Here is an 18,968-nt window from a genome sequence, read left to right as displayed (position 1 = left end):
GATATGGAAACGGTTCAGGCTCACAAACAGCTCAATTAAAAAGTGGTAAATGGTTCAATTCACGTTGGTGAAAAGAGATGAGATTTGAAAACAGAGCAGTTGTGAGTAGGAAACTTGTACAAGATGGCAATTATTCCAACCTAGGGCGAAAGAGTGTTGCTGCAACGTACAACCACAAAAACAATAGTTTACACATTTATTCCTTGCGATTTCAGAGAAAATATTGTGCTTATGATGTGCCAGGTTTTTTTTTGTTTAATAATGAACTGTTGACATTGAAGTATTGCAGGATCCCTGTGTTTTGTTCTGCCCGTTCCTTGGAAATTACTTGGAATAATATATAACAAATTAGGTTGCAATCCTAATCCCATTTACCTGGGAGTAAGACCCATTAAATTAATAGGCTTTGCTTCTGAGTAGACATGACTGGGGTTGTACTGTTGGTGTCTCTCCACCCCCCCACCCCCCAATTCCTCAGGCTGTAACTCAAATTTACATTTGGGACTCACTCTGGGATATCCCCTCCCCACCCCCAGTTGACTTTCCCCATACCCTTTACGACAGAGCCTCCCAAACCTGCAACAGAGCTTTCCATACTCCTGCCTCGGAGCTCTATTCCTCTTCGCAGGAACTGGATTAAAAAGCCCAGCAGGAGGAGGAGAAAAAGAAGAAAAAGCCCAGCAGGAAGATAATCCATCTCCCCTTTCCAACCCCCAACCCCAATTCCCCAGAAGAACTCCCTAGTAGAATTGGAGGCTAGATGGATGGAACAGCCCCCAGCATTCCAGCCCGGCTTCTGTGATGTCATCAGCTTCTCAGGAAGGATGCATAGCAGGGGGGAGGCGTGCTGGATCATATCTGAAAATGGAGAGAACAAGCACTAGGTGAGGCAGCTCACACAGCTCTGAAGCCAAGAATAGAACAGCACTGGTGGTAGGGTGGAGGGAGGCAGCAGCAGGAGGCACTGCCCCCCTCCATCCCCCCCCCAGCCTTGTTCACTCAGCACATACATCCACAGGCAATGCAGCACCTCCCACAGCCTTGCCAGCTCTGACCTCTCTTTTTCTATCAGGCTCCCCCCCTCCTCCCATCCATTACTGGATCAAATAGCGAGAAGCAAGAGAGGCACCTGATGCCATTGAAATGCCAAGCAGAGGTTACTGGGGTAGAGCCTAGTCCTCAAACGGGGGGAGGGGGAAGGGGCAGAAAGAGGATTTAATCTGAAAAGGGCAGGCGGGCATGGAGAAGGTGGTGGTCTTCTGTTAGGGTCCAGCTGTTTCTCCAGGGAGATCTTAAAGGTTGCTTCCGTTATGTTGCTTTTTGTGCTTCTGTTTTTCAAGTTTACATGGTTGGACTCGATGCAGCCAACCTTTGAGCAGAGAGGCACAGGGCTGCACTGGTAAGTTGTCTTAGTCATAATAATAATAATAATAATAATAATAATAATAATAATAATAATTTATTATTTATACCCCGCCCATCTGGCTGGGTTTCCCCAGCCACTCTGGGCGGCATACAACAGAAAAATGAAATAAAACAATTAAACATTAAAAGCCTCCCTAAACAGGGCTGCCTTCAGATGTCTTCTAAAAATCTGGTAGCTGTTTTTCTCTTTGACATCTGATGGGAGGGCGTTCCACAGGACAGGCGCCACCACCAAGAAGGCCCTCTGCCTGGTTCCCTGCAACTTGGCTTCTCGCAACGAGGGAACCGTCAGAAGGCCCTCGGTACTGGACCTCAGTGTCTGGGCAGAACGATGGGGGTGGAGACGCTCCTTCAGGTATATAGTTCCCCTTACTTACAAATATACAAGCAGAGCTTAGTTAAGGGGCTGCACTCCAGGGTTCTCCAGAGAGCAGCCTGGTCAACTCCTTCCAGAGTGCATGCCCAATTTCAGCAGACTCCATGTAGTCAATCAATCAGTCAATCAATCAATCAATCAATCAATCAATCAACATTTGCCTCTTCCAAAACAGCCAGTTATTTCTCACCCATACATACAGCTGCCCCCTCAGCTAGAGGTGTACCAATTTTTCCAAGCCCTGATGGGTATCTCGTTCAAAAACACAGGGAGGTTTCCCAGATTTCAGGACACCCGCCTCCTAACCATTATCTGTCATTGATTAAAAATAAACCAACTGATCCTCCTGCAAACGGCCTAAAAATGGTCACCGGCATTCCATAGCTCATTTAACTTGCATCATGGCGTGGTGGGATTTTTTTTGTCAGCCACATACTCTCAAATAGAGGCCTGGTGACGACGGGGCATTTTCTACTTTGGAACAGAACGTATGTTGGTGTTGCCTGGATTTTAAACCCAGCCTAGCTTTTCTTCTGGCGGTGTGCAGTTGTTCTACCTATGGTGCCCGTGCAACCCTGGAGGCCTGGATTGTGAACCTGCCAGTCCTTCAAGGGCCATAGAAATCTCTTTAACCCGGGACACCCAATCAATGTGGGCCAACAAGCAAGGCACGAGAAGGGCAGGGACTGAGTCCAGCCACTCCATGCAGGGTTTAGTATGCCACCCCTGACAGAAGCAGGTGCATGGTAGGTGCTTTGAGGCCAGGGCGCCCAGTGCTGATGTTGTTGTTTCCCTTGAGGCTTGGGGAAGGAGGAGGGAGAGAGGATGGGGCAGAGCTTGCCAGCAGGCAGGTGACCAGCATGCAGAAGAAGCACATATGTGTGGGGTTGTAAGGGGACACCCGGCCGACTAAAGATAGGAACTGACAGCTGCAGCTTGGGCCAAGCATTGCCGGTGCTGGGCAGCGGGAGGGGGGGGCAGCTCTCTGCAGCCTACCCTGTGCTGCCTGCGGTGTGCCTGGGCTTTTGCTTATACAGCTGACAGCTGACCAAGGCACCTGCTTCCAGGACGGGTGGGGCCCTGGAGCAGCCAAGCCTCTGCCAGAGCATGAAATGCAAGGACCTGAGGGTCAAACTACACATTAAGGGCAGGGCTGGGGTTATTTTACACACATTGCCAGGGCAGGGCCTGGGACCTCTAGTTTAAGGTGGGACCCTAGAGGGGGGGGAGGCAGATTTAGGGGGGACGACGACTTTTGCCTAATCTGGATTGGACTCCTTGTGTGTGCAATTTGCAGGTGGGGCGGGCAGTTACCGGTAGATGACCATTTATGCAGCCCCAAGAGAAAGGACAAAAGAGGAGATGGATTTGAATAAATGTGCACTTGCCAATTTACACATGCATATGCAAATGTAGAAATAATTGCTTTAATTTAAGTAGATAAAGAATGTCTGTGAACCTCCCTCAGATAGGCTCTATCTCAGGGGTCCCCAGACTACGGCCCGGGGGCCGGATGCGGCCCAATTAGCCTGCCAATCCGGCCCGCGACGACCCCCGCCGCCCGCCGCTGCCGCCCGCTCTTACGGTGCGCAGCGCGGCAGCGCTCTTCCGGGTTGGGAAAAAAGCGCCGAAAATCCTTTGTGCGCATGCGTATGGGCCTCTCCCGACCCGGGAGAAGTCATTTCTGGTGCACTTCCGGTGGAGGCCCACGCGCATGCGCACAACAGATTTTTCGGCGCTTTTCCCACCCTGGAAGCGCGCCGCCGCGCCAGTAACACTCCCCCGCCGCACACTCCCCCGCCGGCCCGCACAGGCGCGCGCTCCCCCACCCTCCGGCCCGCCGCGCGATCGGCGCGGTGGGAACCGGCCCAAACGCCGGTAAGTCTGGGGACCCCTGCTCTATCTCTTCTATGGTTCTTTATTTTTAAACTGGACTAGACACATGTTCAACTAGAGAACGCCTCCAAAGGGAAAACTGTTCTCTGTCATGTAGGACACATGGCCGGCAAACCTGGGGTGTGAATGGGTGCTAACTCCCATTTGCTTCCATGAAAGCAATTTTTTCATATGGCAATTGAAAGTGATGGGAGGTGATCCAAACCAGGACCATAGTAGCTGAAGCCCTCTATTTCCTCATGCTTGGGTCCCAATCCAGATCCAAGTCCTGCGGTCTATTTTGTGTAAACCAGGGATGGGGAAACTTTGTTCCTCCAGTTCCTCCTTTGTTCCTCCAGTTGTTGCCGAACTACAACTCCCATCAGCCCCAGTAAGCAAGGCCAATGGCTAGGGATGGTGGGAGTTATAGTTCAATAACATGTGGAGGACGAAAGGTTCCTCATCCCTGGTGTAAACAAGCAAGTAAACAACCCTGCACTTTAAGCAAGGGCGGGAAAACCTGTGATTGTCTCTGGATGGTGCTGGCCTTCAACTCTTATAATCATGCTGGCCGGGGGATTGGAGTTCAGTGATATCAGGAGGGCTGCAGGTTCCCAAACCCTGACTTAAAAGTACAGCTATATAGTTAAGGTAAAGTGCTGTTTGCTCCCCTCCCCCAAAACGCTAAGACTGGCCTTGCTGATATGGGATAACCAGCCTCATAACCAACATGCTTTAGTTAATGCATGAAGGGGTTAACACCATAGAGTAAGCTGTCCTGCTAGGCTTAGAGAGATTACTTCCCTTTACCTCGAAGGAAATGAGTAATCAAGCATATTGTCAACCTCCAGTCCGCCTGAGAAGCTCAGTGTGTAAAGAGGTTTGAGCTGGTTGCTCCAGCTCAGACCGCATGACTCTCACAAGCCACTCTTTGAGTTTCTATACCAATATTTTAGGGACTTTCACCATTTTGTAATTAAGCCAAGCAACCTTTTCTGAAGCACATGAACCTGACCTTTGGACAGTTTGTAAGTAAATCATTTTTTTAAACTTACCAAACGTGGGCTTTTTCCTATGCTGGAAGAAGAAGGAAACTTTGCCACTCACAAGGTCTAGCAGCCTCTATTTCCACTCTTTACGTTGCTGCATCTTTTGTGATTTTAAATCTCTGCTGGGGGTTCTCTCGCCAAAGAGTACTTGCCCCAAACTTGGATCTTGGCATCCAGGACTCCCTTTTATACCTATGTTTTCTTTGAACCAACAGCTAGATCAAAGGTGCCAGGAGTCCAATTGCAAACAAGCAGATGCTTTGGTACACACAAGTTGGCCAAGAAGTTGTTCTCCTGACCACAACCCTGGACAGTGAAAGGCTGACCAGAGTGCTACTGAAAGGCTGGACATCCCTGCACCCTTCTGTTTTGCCCTCAAGGAGAAGGTCAGGGACATTCCTATATAGCTAATTGTCCCGTTCCTTTGTAAAACCATCATCACCTTTCATGGGTTCCCCAAAATCTTTTATGAAGTACAGTGGTACCTCGGGTTACAAATGCTTCAGGTTACAGACACTTCAGGTTACAGATTCTGCTAACCCAGAAATAGTACCTTGGGATAAGAACTTTGCTTCAGGATGAGAACAGAAATCGTGCTCCTGCGGAGGCCCCTTTAGCTAAACTGGTGCTTCAGGTTAAGAACAGTTTCAGGTTAAGAACGGACCTCCGTAACGAATTAAGTTGAGGTACCACCGTACTCTCGTCTGTTCTGAAACTAACATGGTTTTGGAAATAGTTTTTTCTTCTTTGACGGTCCACATAAACTCTGTCTGTCCTCTTCCACCAACAGAAACCCAGGATTTCTGTTATGTAAGCGCTAGCAGATAGCTAACTGCATGTTTCTTTTAAAAGCTGTGTCTCATTTCTGTATGCCCTTCAGTCTAAACTCTTAATAAACGTTGTTTAACTGAAGCTGTTGAGAGCGCTTGGTGTGTTGTGTAACACAGATACTGGCCCAGCTGCTAGCACCTCACTGCACTGTGATGTTATAATGCTTTTAAGGAATAACATGTCAGGTAGTGGCTAGCAGACATGGCAAGTGTTTTCTATTCCCCCCCTTTGGAATTTGCATAGCTCTGCAGTAGGCCCAGCAGAGGGAATAATCAGATTTGTTGGCAGGTGGCGCTGTGGTTAAACCACTGAGCATAGGGCTTGCTAATCAGAAGGTCGGCGGTTCAAATCCATGTGACGGGGTGAGCTCCCATTGCTTGGTCCCAGCTCCTGCCAACCTAGCAGTTCAAAAGCACATCAAAATGCAAGTAGATAAATAGGAACCGCTATAGCGGGAAGGTAAATGGCGTTTCCATGTGCTGCTCTGGTTTGCCAGAAGCGGCTTTGTGATGCTGGCCACATGACCTGAAAGCTGTACGCCGGCTCCCTCGGCCAATAACGCGAGATGAGCGCGCAACCCCAGAGTCGGTCACGACTGGACCTAATGGTCAGGGGTCCCTTTACCTTTACCTAACAATGAACTGGACACATCCCGCAGCTGGTTCTTTGGCAAAGAGACAGGTGAGGTGTGTGCCTGATCATCACAGCTGCATGTACGCCAGCGTATCTCTTTATTTAAAGCACTTCACCCTGGTCTTTAGCTGATAAAACTCCCAGTAGCTCACAAAGATTGGTGGCTAGATGGCTTGAAAAAGAAAGTTGGCAAATTCTTGGGAGGATAGGTTTGCCAGTGGCTGCTGACGCTGGGGAGAACAATCAGGGGAAGGCTCTTCTTTCAGACCCTGCCTGTTGGCTTCCCAGAAACACTTTTGGAAAAGGAATGCTGATCCAAACAGACCTTTGATCACGGATCTTTCTGGGCAGAGTCCTCCTTCTGGGAACCAGCTACTCCCAAGCTTTCGGTTTTGCTTTATTGTAAATTCTAAGACAAAGACATACGCACCCTGCTGGAATGAGGCCACCGACCCATGGCTTAGGAAGCAGATTAATTGTCTTATACGTATGGAGTATATATGTGTGTATGCAGAAACACTGTGGTGTAGTGGCTAGAGCTTGGGACTAGCATACTTTTGAGTATCCACAGAAAAAAAACACCAGGGGCATGCAGTTCACCGAAGCATAATTGGGAGTGCAGGCTTCCTCTGTAAAAGTTTGCTGTTGTTTTGTTTTGAGGCTCAACACTTTAACGGGAAGATTATTTTTAGTACAGTGGAACCTTGGTTGTCGAACGCTTCGGAAGCCGAACAATTCGGAACCCGAATGCCAACAACCCATAAGTGAATGTTTTCAAATGCGTGTCGGAAGTTGAACAGCTTCCGAAGTGCGTTCCTCCATTTTTTAAAAAGGAATTTGCTGACCGGCAATTGTGCCTCGGTTGTCGAAGGTTTCGGAAGTCGAAGGTCTTCCGGAATGGATTACGTTCAACAACCGAGGTTCCACTGTATTACTGTTTTTAACCATTGCCATCATTATTTTGAAGCCCAACACCTGGGAGAGATTATTATAATTAGTATTAGTATTTAAACGTCATCATTATTATTTTGAGGCCCAACGCCTTAAAGGGAAGACTGTTGTTCATCGCCACCATTATTTGTAGGCCGAATGCTCTAAAGCAGTGATGGGCAACCTTTTGAGCTTGGTGTGTCAAAATTCGCAAAAAAACTGAGCATAACTCAGGTGGTGTGTCACTTCAATAAAAAACCCATAATTTCATGATATTTATAGTTTAAATAACAAAACTGTATAATTGTAATATATAACTGTATTTAATAAACAAACAACTAATTATTTAACCAAACCAAACAAAAAAAACCCCTTATTTATCACAAAGTGCCCAGAGTTGTTGAGCTTTTTGGGGGGAGCTGCTGACCAAAGTTTTGGAGGTTTTTTGGGGGGATGCCCCAAAGCTGCTGCGCTTTTTTGGGGGGGAAAGAGAACAGAAATAAATGACGAATAATACCTTTGCTGGAATTATCACGCAGCACCGACATAGTCTGCCAAAGCGCCAAAAAACCCAGCACAGAACGGGTTAAAAAATTAACGCTGTCCCACCCAATCATTGTCTGCCAAAGCACCAGAAAAAACAGCACAGAAAGGGTTAAAAAACCAATCTCTGGCTAGCAGCAACAACAACAACAACAACAACAAAGGATCCAGGTTTTAATAGCGGAGACAACGGGGGTTTTAACAGCGGAGACAAGCTGTAGTGTGAGAACAAATGGGGGAAACACAACAACAACAGCGTAAATGAGCCGATGGGGCGTGTGCCAGCAGTGAGGGCTCTGCGTGTCACATCTGACACGTGTGTCATGGGTTCGCCATCACTGCTCTAAAGGGAAGCTCTTCCTTTCCCTACCTGGCCTTACAGAAGCCTCCCTTGTCCTCACCGGAGTGTCTTTTGCCAGGCACCCCAGTTAGGCCTGAAAGTTTCTGCCCTCAGGAGGCGCTGGAACTGGCAGTGAACAAGTTTTTTTGGGGGGCCTGGAGTGATGGAGGTCAGCGAGCCCTCACGAGTTGGGCACTCACGTGTCAGGCAGCAGGACTGTTTGTCCGGGACTCCCGTTTACTCTGTCAACAGGATCAAAGGGCTCGTGTTTGACAAGTGGGAGGAGAGGACAGAGAAGGAAAACATGTCCTTTTGTCCCTCCCTCTGCCCCACAGCCATGGTCGGAGAGGCCAAAGAAGAGTCAAGGTGCAGAGAAGAAGAAGAAGAAGAAGAAGAAGAAGAAGAAGAAGAAGAAGAAGAAGAAGAAGAAGAAGAAGAAGAAGAAGAAGAAGATTGAAAAACACACCCAGATTAATGGTACTCCGAAACACAGCTGGAAAACAGGGCTGTCATTATATTATTATTTCCTGGCAGAGTTCCTGTGTCGTTAGAATTGCAGCACGATTTCACCAGCAATACAACTGTGTGCTAATAAAATCTGCGTTAAAGAGCCCTGCTTTGTGCAAGAGCGGCTGCCTGAGGTGGTACCCTTCAGCCCAAGTCAAGTACATAGTAGTACCTGAGGCTGTTGAGATATCTTGGCAACTGAGGTGAAGATTCCCTCTGGTTCACCTGCCCCTCCCTGGCTGTAAAAATACAGCAATAATAACAGAGGGATGGTGTGTTTCTTTGAATAACCTCTCCCCACTTCTTTTAACGCCTTGCCACCAGCGCTGCTTCCTCACTTCCCTGCTGGAGTTGGCAATGGCCACCTAGTGGCAGCCATGCGAATGGAAGAGCGTGACGACAGCCTTAGATTGTTATGTATATGGGAGGATAAGACTGAAGGGAGGAATTACAGTGACAGTTTTATTAGCAATTCAAGGCCTGTGAGCTGACGCGCTGCAAGTAGCTTGCAGCTGGAGCTGTATTCAAGGCAAAGATCCATGAGCGCCCCCGACTCCACCGTGAACTCATTAGCATCTCTTCTTCTGGAGTATAGGAAATCTGGTACCATATTTTTCAGTGAGTCACATAGATACAGACTCTTTGGGTATTGTATCGCACCCTGGTCTCATAGACAGAATTAGCCAGGGCACTTTTTCCACATTGCAGGGATGAGACCTCCACCCCCTTTTGCCCTCCTGAGCTCTGGCTTGTCTTACTTCCACTGCTCCAGAGTGCCAGCTTCCCAATCTCTTATTTGGTCACTTGGCTGCATTTCTCTCAACACTGTGCCCTTTTCCTTGGCTGAGCTCCATGATTCGATAGAAATTGCCCTGACAATAAAGGCTATCGGTTTAAAGAGTGCCTAAGCTTTTGAGATAGATACACAGGAAGCGTGGAATGAAAGTTAAGCCTCAGCCGTGTCTGCAGGGGAAATGACGTAGGGTACGAAATATTGCAAATATTTTTTGGTCCATTTAGAGCAGGGGCGGGGAACCTTTTCGGCCCAGAAGGCCAGATCTTTTATCTCCTCCCGCCGCACAGGCCAACTGTGGCAGGTGGGCAGGGCCACCCATGTGTCAATCACCTCACATCACAATGGCACCAGGCGACTGATAGGTGGATGGACTCGCCCACCTGTCAGATTTGACCCATGGAGGGAGAGGGTCTGCTTTGCCAACACATTCCCCATAGGGAATGTGCTGGTGAACCTGCCACTCATCAGCGGATGAGCAGTGTTGAGTCCTGCTCTGTGTAGGGATCTGAGCAGCTGACGAGTGGTTAAATCCTGCTGCTTTGGCACTGCACACCAGTTCCCTGTGCCAAACTGGCTGGCTGGTGGGTGCATTCAACACAGGAATGCTACTCATCAGCTGACATCATCCAGTGTTTATTTGGGGGGGGGGTGGCAGAGGTTTCCCAGTTCTTGATTTACAGCATGAGGGGGCAAACCATTTCCCTGCTGAGAGCCACCTTCTTTTGCAAGGGTAATTTTCCAGGTGCTCCATGCCAGCTTTGCATGGCATGCAAAGATAGGGGCAACTAGAGCCAAGCCACAAGTGTGTGGGGCCACTCCTTAACTCTCTGATACTGGTGCTCCTTTTCATTCCCTCTCTCTTCCTCCCCAGCCAGTGGAGAGAAAGAGAAAGAGCACTCTGGCCAGAAGCCTAAACTGATTGTTTTGCAGATGGCTTTTGAAATTGGGCCGCATAAAATTAGGCCTGAGGGACACAAGGTGCCCATTTGGATAGCGATTTGGTCACCCTCCCCACCAAAACACACTTCAGGCGCATTCAGCATATTGAGAAGTGGTGGCGTGCAGGCAATAGTCAAGTGATCTGAATTGGTGACCTATGTTACGTAACGGAGAATTAAAGTAGAACTACACATTATGCTGCAAGGATGGAGTTTCCAACCCTGTGACTGCTGCGGGGGGGGGCACTAATGCTTGGTCTGGCCTGAGGTAGAGCAGCAGATGCAGCCTTCCCTCCCAGGTCAAGGGTGGTCACGTTCTCTGGGCCCCTGGGGTGGAAACTGTTTTGGCAGCTGAGGCAAGACAGTAAAGCACCACCTCTTCCCACCCCCTTATCAGGCGATATTGTAAGATGCAATATATTCAAGGACAACGATTTGCCGCCTTCTGCGACACCCAGAACCGCTGTCTCAGGGGCAGATGTCTCACTCTGTGGTAGGGACAGCTCTCAATCTAATGTGAAGGTAAAAGAGGCCCTGGCAGGGGAGATTCAGTGAGCAGGAAATGGGGTGAGGGACTCTTCTCTTGCACCAGGTTTTCAACTGTTCTCCACCTTCCGCCCGTCTGGGTGCCAAGGCTGGCAATGGGCCTGGTTGTTGGAGTTGGGGCACAACCTGAAGGTATGGGTTGTGGGGAAATGTGGGGAGCAAGGGAAGCATGAAATACCCCTTTCCCTACAAACACACCCATAGCCCACATTAGCCTTCCCCTGTAAATATGGGTTAGGTTGCCAAGGCGTTCCCACCTTAGCTCCCTGTCCATTGTCACTGATGAAGGTCTCTGCCTGACCTGAAATCTTGCAAGCATCTATAACAGGTTTCTCTAACCCTGCTAATAGATGGCACCCTAAGGTACGTAGAAACCCGCAGAGAAAAAGACCCCAGAAGAAATCTTGTGTTGTTGTTCAGATGTTGGTGACAGCAGGGTCCACAGAATATGCCCTGGAATGGCAGGTCTGCCTGGCAGTGCCCTTTCGCTCTCAGTAAGGGCGAGATTGCCCTCTGGTGGCGATGTAGTAGACCAGGGGTGGCCCAGGTCTCAACCCTGCCCTTTTTGGGGAGGGGCCAATGAATGCCACACACTGTTGTAAGACACTTAATTCCTGTCGATGTCAACAGCAGCTTAGGAGGGCTTTCCTGGTTACATAAATGATGGGCTCCTGCAGTTCAACCACATTCTTTTGCAACACTTGAAAGAGGTTGGTGTTGGTGTGTGTGTAAAGTGCTCTTAGGAAACGGAACCGGCCAAGATGACCACACGAAGCCCTCTCGAAAAGGTCCAGCCTTCGCTCATCTGGTGCCTTCCAGCTGTTTGGGTTACAACTCCCAACGTCCAGAGCCTGCATGGGCTGGCTGGGGCTGTGATCCAAAACACCTTGAGGGCATCAGGTGGGCGAAGGCTGATCTACACTCTGTAAATAACACCACGTCACATAAGGGGGGGAAACTTCCACAAACGGTATTGTTCAACCGTTTGCACAAGGGGCAAAACTCACAAACAGAAGCATCACACAAAATCATCGACGTTTTTATTTATTTGTGTGTAGCTTAAGTGAGCTACATTTGAGTTGCCTTAATTGAGAACTTAAGAGGAACGGGGTGTATGGACAGCTCTTAGAAACACCAAAGCTACACTCCTAGGAACAGAAGCAAACAGCTCTGGGGTGGTGTTATGTGGGGCTTCCCCCCCAGCCTAATCTGTTTTGCTTCTTCAATGCTGAAACCCAGTTAAAGACTCCTCCTAGATGTTTTGGTACTGGAGAATCCAAATAGTGCCTCCCTCTTGGATATATATATATATATATGCTGAATAATTGATATTGTGATTACCTAAAATACTTGCCTGAGACAAGCTGTATATAATATATAACCATCTCTAATGTTAGGGATGCAATACTGGTTTTCCCTCGGAAGGATCATGTTCAGTCTTGTGTAGATATCCCAAAATCCACACACCCCATACCCCAACCACTTGAAAATTGCCAAGCACCTCGGTGGAGAAAATGATTTTTCTACCTGCTGTAGCAATTATAATGCACTATGCTAGACGCTGTGTGATACAATTAAAAAACAATATGAGGATTTAATATGACAGCCTTATATCCGCAGACATGCCACGGACCACCTGAATGAATCTTGCTCACCACTGTTGTCCACAGACCAGTTTTGGAACCCCCCCCGTCCTAGAATTACCCCCTGTCCTAGAATTATTCCTGGCTGTGCTTCTTACACTGTTAATTGACCATAGATTGCCTGTGGCTGGCAGAAGTACCCTGAGAAAGATAAAAAGCAGCCCAACCCTGTTATCATTCACCCAAGCAAATGGAAGGTGGAGTATTTATCCTCTTTTCTGTTTTCCCTTGTGGGAAGGATTGTGGGAACTGTGGATTCCCCTTCACAGAGTTACAGTTCCCAGTACCCTTAAACTACTGGGATTATTTGGGGGGTAGGTCATGTGCTTTAAATGTGTGTTGAGTGTGCAAGTGTAGTGGCTAGAGTGTTAGACCACGACCAGGGAGAGCAGAGTTCGAATCCTCACTCAACCATGAAACTCAGTGGGTGATTGAAGTTTACTGCATGTACTGCCCTGAAAGAGAATGTGTGGAAGATGATGTATAGATGGTATTTAACACCAGCAAAATTAGCTAAAATGTATAGGATGAGTAATAAAATGTGCTGGAAATGTAATGAGAAGGAGGGAGAGTTTTATCATATGTGGTGGAAATGCGAAAAAGTTAAAAGATTTTGGGAAATTATCTATAATGAACTGAAAAAGATTCTTAGGTACACTTTTCCCAAAAAACCTGAGGCATTTTTATTAGGACTCATTGGACAAGAGATTGAAAAGGAGGATCATATAATATTTTTGTATGCGACAACCGCGGCTAGGACTTTATTAGCCCAAAAATGGAAAACTCGGGAATTACCAACGATTGAAGAGTGGCAGACAAAAATGATAGACTATGCAGAATTAGCAAGACTGACTAGCAGGATCCAGAACCAGGGGGAAACAAGATTCCAAAAAGATTGGAGTAAATTTGTGGACTATATGGAAAAGAACTGTAGAAGTCTAAAGACTTAAATAAATCCTACGAATTGACTTTAAATGGAGGAAATAAAGGAACTGCGGGATAAGAGCTGAAAAGAAAACCAAATGAGGGGAGGGAGGGAAGTCAAGCTTGGCAGAGCACTGGGAATGAGCGAATTGAGAAGAATGGTTAAAAAGATAAATGTGTGTGGGTATTTGTTTTTTGAATGTTTGTTTTGTTTATTGTCTTTTGTGTGTTTATTTGGAAAATCTAATAAATTGCTTTTTAAAAAAAGAAACTCAGTGGGTGACCTTGGGCCAGTCAGTCGCTACCTTGCAGGGTTGTTTTGGGGATAAAATGGGGAGGAAAAGAACCATGCTTGCCACCTTGAGCTCCTAGGAGGAAAGGTGGGATATAAATGTGATAAGTAAGTAAAAATCCCCCTGCTTTATTTTGCTTAACATTTAATCCGAACAACTCAAAACCTTGCTCGTGGCTTTGTGACATTTTGATTACTCCTGTCTGTTAAAGATATAACCTTATCGTGGTTTATGGATTCTCTGCCCCTACTACAATGGTCTAACATGGCGCCCTGCAGTGTTTGTTTTTATGTGCACGGACAGTTATATTTAGCTTTGTTGCTTCACGTGCTCCAGATATTTGAGTTGTTTTGTTTCCTTCTGCTTGCAGTGCAACCGCCAAGAGGTCAAGGGTGTCAGCAGTGGACGCCCTCCCTGGCGAGCCTTTGGGTTATGGACTTCCTGTTGCTATTTCTCTTTTGTTTCAAGGAACACTTGGAGGAAATGCCTTTTACGAAAGCAGACCAAATCGCACTGCCAGGAGGGAAATTCCTTAGGGGGTGGCAACACATACTCCCCCTGCTGGCTGAGTATCCGCAGAGGACAATTTTGATGTGATAATCTGGGGCATTGCTCCTCCTCTTCACCCTCCAAGTCCTTCCTCCCTTCAGCAGCTCTTTGAGGTGAAGATTTTAGGATTTTGGCTGCAGTCCAAACACACACTTGCTTGGAAGTAAGCTGCAGTCAACTCAGTGGAACATACTGCCATGCAGCTATAAACAGAACGGGGCTGCGTGTTTGTGAGGTGAATTAACTAATTTCTCAGGCTCCCAGTGATAATCAAAACTGCAATTGCAAAAGCAGACTGCCAAAGTTTGAAGGAGAAAGCTGCTACAGGTCAGTTTCACCAGGTTTGAGATTGCAGCTTACCTCTTCCTGCTTGCAGCATCTTCACCAGTTCCATGCTGGTCCTGTCTCCCCAATGATCTTACAAAAACCTCTGGAAGAGCATGACATTGTGAATGGATTGATGGAATTTATTTACACAAAAAAATTAAACATATACAACCTTATTCTACATAATTAAAAAACTAATCTTTATTTCATGATGGAACAACCTTTGGATGGTAATATATTTTCCTCAAAAAGCATTTTATTTTAAAAAAATCAAATGTCACAACCTGGACGACCATGGCTTGCCCCCCCCCCCCTAGATTTGATCCTGGCTACGCCCATGATCTTGTGGGAATGTTCAGAAATGCAGGAGAGGATATATTGTTTGATTATAGCCTTTCCAACTTGTGTTAACAAGTTCCACAGTTTAGCAGAGTAACATTCCCCCTTTTAAACTGACACAGCGGATTCATTTGCTCAGGCTCGCTAAAGCCTCTATAATAACTGTCCTGGTATTTTCCCTTTATTCCCTTATAGAAGATAAGACATGACACAGCCTTCTATAAAAGTATAAAAAGAGTTTACTCACACATCCTGTTCACAGTAGGATCCCAGAAGGCAGACTTAGCTTAGAAAAGTAACACACACCTGGAAACTATCCCATAAGGAGATAGCCCCTTTGTCCTCTCTTGGCTGGAAGCATCTTTGGCTAAGCAGATGTTGCTTCTTCGACGAATGTAGTCAGAGAGAGAGAGAGATGGCGGCCAGTCCTATGCTTTTGTTACCTGCACAGGTGAGGCCACGCCCACCTCTAGTCACATGTAGAGGAAGTCTGCCCAGCTTAGGAGAAACAGAAAGCTCCGACTGGCTGGTCCAGACATCCCCTTTTATGTCCACTCTAGGGATGCTGTACCTGATTGCTCTTGTGTTTCACATCCCGTAGATCTTTCTGTGTGACTGCAGTACTTTGGTGTGCTACAGCTCCTAACTCTGTGGGCAGAAGTGGGCATGATGAAAGGTGGGCAGACAGTCAAGCAGCACATCTTAGCAGAGGCTCATTCCTGGTCTCCCTCTTTCAGAGGAACAGTTATTGGAAGGGTGGCGTGGTGGACCAAACCTCATGTGGTCAAGGTCCACCTTTGTATTCTTCATTCTGTCAATGTGTTTCATCTCCAATTCTACCTCCTTATCTTAGCAACCTTAGCCATTTCTCTCCCCCCCCCATCTCCTTTTTAAGCCCTCATTGCTGCCTTTACTAGGAAGGAGCCTGGACTAGGAAAAGCGTGGAGAACACAGCAGATGTTCTGGGCTCTGGCCGAAGTTATTAGTGCTGACCTAGAGAAGTAAGGAGCAAAGACATTTGGACATACCTGCTTAAGGGAGGCAGAAACCAGAGTGTGAAGAGGAACAATGCCCCAAATTGTCCTCAGTGAGTGGGGTATTACTAGCTTAATCAGCCGGGGGAAGTGTGTGTTGCCACCTCTAAGGAATCTCTCTTCTGGAAGCTCTTTTGATATGAATGTTTTGGGATTTTGGCTGCAGTCCAAACAGCACTTGCTGGGGCGTAAACTGCAGCGAACTTGGTGGAACTTCTTGCCATGCAACTATAAACAGAACTTCATATTATGGAACAAGCCTGAAAGTGGAATGCAATGTGCTCTTCAAACTGAGGCCTGTGTCCACAGTGGAATATGAGGGAGAGGTAGATAGATGGGGTTATCTTGGCACATTAATACACTGGTCAGTTTCTAGGTTTGTAAGCCAGAATAACACCATATCTCTCTTCCTTCACACAGGGGGGAATTGCTGAGTAAATGGAACTCCAGATACATCATTTAGTTGTTTGTAAGTTGCTCTGGGCAAAATAAAGCAGCCAACAGATTTAATAAATAATAAAGTAATAATAATCACAGTAGTCAATGGCATCACAGGTGGACAAGGTAAAATAAAAAAAATTCCTTCAGTAGCACCTTAAAGACCAACTTTAAGACAACTTAAAGACCTACTGAAGGAATTTTTTTTTATTTTACTTCGATCCAGACCAACACGGCTACCTACCTGTAACCAGAACTAAGGTGGACAAGGGACAGTGAGTACCAAAGCTACATTGCTATAAAGCTGTGTGTAATGTTAGTTTGATAGCTCTTCTCCTTTCCTTGGTTAGATGTTTTGCAGCAGAAAGGTTGTGTTTGTGTGTGTGTGTGTGTTTTGGGGGGAAGCATTTAACCCTTCACCTGTTGGCCACCTTTTACTCCCACCCCTGTTACTTTTTCTCCTGCTTTGGTTCTGCCCCTGCATTTACCTTCTGAAGATAATTATTCTTTGCCCAATCCTATGGACAGGAAAGTATGCTCGGTTTACTGCATGCATGTCTGCCTGCAATAAAGAGATTATTGGAAAGTTACCAACGCTCACACCCTAACTTTATACCAGGCAGAAGAAAATTGTTTCAAAAGTATTAAATGAACACAGGTTTTTCATTGGTTTGAAAGAAGTGCAAGAATGGATTTGTGTGTGCATCACTTGTGAATGCTCGCAATAGATGGAGCAGTTTAGAAGCAGGTTCTTCCAGGACTCGCTAGATGGCACCAGCGCTTCATCCTGGCCGAAGTACTACTGTGTTTTCTAAGAATTAAGAGACAATACAGTACTGCAATAGCAGCAGTCGTCATAAAAGCCTATCAATAATGCATGGAGGATGCTTTGTAAAAAAATTTTTTGTCTGGTCATTTCATTACAAGAATATTGTGGCATTCCCTGCATGATGCAGCAAGATGTACCCCCCCCCCCCGGCCACCAAAATAAAACCACAGAATCGGACAATCTTTTTGAAATTATTTGTCATTGAAGGAGATTCTGGGTGTTGGAGTGGGAAGAAGATATTTACAGGAAAAGTCACTTGATCCATGTAGCTGGAAAAGCCCTTTTACTGTTTCCCACCCAGAGTACAGCCATTCCCTACACACCAAGAGATTCTGTTACCGGCCTGACCGAGATCACATTGCCACTGTGCCAAGGTGGGGGTAAGCAGGTGGGGCATAATATAGATTTAAGGATAACGTCGGGCCCCGCAGATCAATGTCTCAATGCAATGTCATTGCAAAATCCTCTCGGGAATCCTAAACCCATACGATCCCCACAGGATAGGCTGGGGCAAGTCGCAGGACATTCCTTGGTATTTGACTTCTGGACCACAGACGTTCAAGCCTCTTGGGTGTGTTTCATCTACAATTATGTTCTCCTTATCTTAGCAATTTGTCCCCTCCCCGCCAATTCTGTGACCTTGACGAGGAAGAAGCCTGGAAGTGGAGTGGGGTGTTGTTCCCTCAGTGGGGGAAACCTCCCTGCTGGTGCTCACTGGGAGGGCAGAGGGGCTGAGACTCCCGACATTAGGTTGAGCCAGAATCAGTGACAGACAAGAGACAACCCATTTCTCCATCGTTTTCCCTGCTGAGAATTACAGGGGCAAATGCTGAGGATGATTTCGGGCAGTGTCACCTCCTGGATTGCTTATAATAAGGGAGGCAGGCAGGCAGGCAGGAAGGAAGGAAGGAGGGGCTGGCTGAGGGCTGCCGAGTTGGGGCAGCAGTACCCCAGTCATGGATGAGCCCTTACTACCTACCCCAGGGTTTGAGAAACCTGCATTCCAGTTAAGTCTGGGTTCTGCAAAGAAAAACAATTTCTTCCCTGCATAGGGATGACCTCTGGAGAATCAGGCCTTACCTGCGCTATACTGTACCTTTAAGTCAGTACCATACCACTGTGAACACTGTTATGGCTTCCCCCAGAGAATCCTGGGTACTGTAATTTTTTATGGGTGCTGTGAGTTGTTAGGAGAGCTCCCCCCCCCCTGGTTAGTTGTCATATTTCTAGAAGTGAGAATCTGGACACAAAAGGTTTTGTGTTCTGTTTTTGCCACAATTGTTGAGCTGCTATTTTTTTCAAAATCTCAAAAAAATATGTTTTTAAGCTATTCCCCCCCCCCCCGAAATTTGCCTAGAAATTTGCTTCTGATATGAAGAAGAGGAGGAGGAGTTTGGATTTGATATCCCGCTTTATCACTACCTGAAGGAGTCTCAAAGCGGCTAACAATCTCCTTTCCCTTCCTCCCCCAAAACAAACACTCTGTGAGGTGAATGGGGCTGAGAGACTTCAGAGAAGTGTGACTAGCCCAAGGTCACCCAGCAGCTGCAGGTGGAGGAGCGGGGAAGTGAACCCAGTTCACCAGATTACGAGTCTACCGCTCTTAACCACTACCCCACACTGGCTCTCATAGGCCATTTTCGATGGGAAATTCCCGTCCCCTCAGAGCAACAATTCTCAGAGGGGTTTAAAAGTTCTGCCCTTTTGTAGCTCTGTGAGGGGAATGGGGGGGGGGTATTCTAGCAACACACAGCTGCCTTAAGAAACTACAGGGTTATTTGGGAGAGAGATTAAATTCATATG

At 47.0% G+C, this 18,968-nt stretch overlaps 1 long non-coding RNA gene across 1 annotated transcript; it reads right to left on the bottom strand.

Annotated features, from left to right (window-relative positions):
- Nucleotides 1–546: 546 nt before the first annotated feature.
- LOC118075918 (uncharacterized) lies at nt 547–15,253 on the bottom strand. Its single transcript, XR_004691453.2, has 3 exons — nt 15,112–15,253; nt 14,559–14,628; nt 547–858 (listed from the first exon to the last, which is right to left on the bottom strand). It is a non-coding gene; the product is annotated as an uncharacterized LOC118075918 (long non-coding RNA).
- Between the last annotated feature and the right edge of the window lie 3,715 nt (nt 15,254–18,968).

The sequence above is a fragment of the Zootoca vivipara genome, chromosome 2, assembly GCF_963506605.1.
Source record: "Zootoca vivipara chromosome 2, rZooViv1.1, whole genome shotgun sequence".
NCBI classification, from domain to species: Eukaryota; Metazoa; Chordata; class Lepidosauria; order Squamata; family Lacertidae; genus Zootoca; species Zootoca vivipara.
The sequence above is the reverse complement of the archived record's forward strand: the minus strand, read 5'-3'. Positions and strand labels throughout refer to the sequence as shown.